A 1,122-nucleotide genomic window follows, 5' to 3' on the forward strand; every position below is an offset into this window, starting at 1 on the left:
TAGCTGGGAAGGATTCCCCACTCCCCATGCCTTCTCTACTCCCCTTAAGGGGAACTACCACTGGCCAGGAACTCTGAGCTGGAGAAAGACTGAGAGGCTGACCACCTCCTGCAGGGCCATAAGCCCAACCAGCAGCCCCTGAGAAGGGCTGAGCTGCTAGATGCAGGAGGTGAGGCAAGATCAGACCCCGAGTGCAGGAGGTAACCAGACCCTGGCTCTCCCTCTTCATCCTGGGCTATTTTTAAGAGAGGCCAAGAGAGGCTCAGCCTGTGGGGCCGGGGAGTGAGATTACCTTTGCTATGGCTCCATAAATAAGTCTGCCCTAGAAAGATGAGCCTGACCAAGCAGACCGGCAGGCCTAGCACTCAAAACAAGATTGATGGCCCCGGGTGCAGAACAGCAGCGACTCCACTGCAATTCATCCTGCTTAAAAATGCCATCCCTCCCCCGAGAAGGCAGCAGCCAGGCAGCAGCTCTGCCAGGAACATGAAAAAACATACACGTACATCTAAATACACAACTCTAATTTTTTGTTTGTCTTTGGAGACAAACACCAAGGAAGGAATATTCAGAAATGAAAGTGAGGCCCTCTTCCTCCTGCTCCCCACCCCCGGCTGTGCCCACCCCAGCCCCTGTGCAGATGGCATTCCATCAGAGTCAAGGGGGTGGTGGGATGGGCCAGGGTGCTCAGGCGAGGGATCTCTCGGAGAATCAGGGGTGAGAGGCAGAGAGGAAGAAAATTAGAAAACAGGAAATCTACAGATCACTATTCCAGGAAAAAAACCCCAAAGACATGCCTGAAACCAAATTCAAGTCCAAATTCATGTGTCACCTAAGTCCATTTCCATTAATATCACAATGGCCCTTAAAGGCCTGGCTGTACAGAAACTACCATGACTAAAAAGAATAGCATATGTTAGGACTCATAGTGGGGACATCTAACCAAATGGAGAGTCACGGAAGTGACGTTTGAGTTGATACTTGAGGGGACCATGGAGTTGAGATGATCTGGGCACATTTTCAAGGCTATATAAGTCAGCTGTGCATCTAGAGTGGTCCTCCATGAGTCATGAAGGACTGCGAGTACATGGCTAAAATTAGACCCTAACTGACCTCATGGCC

This window comes from Galeopterus variegatus, unplaced genomic scaffold, assembly GCF_000696425.1.
Source record: "Galeopterus variegatus unplaced genomic scaffold, G_variegatus-3.0.2 Scaffold3655, whole genome shotgun sequence".
In the NCBI taxonomy this organism is placed as follows: Eukaryota; Metazoa; Chordata; class Mammalia; order Dermoptera; family Cynocephalidae; genus Galeopterus; species Galeopterus variegatus.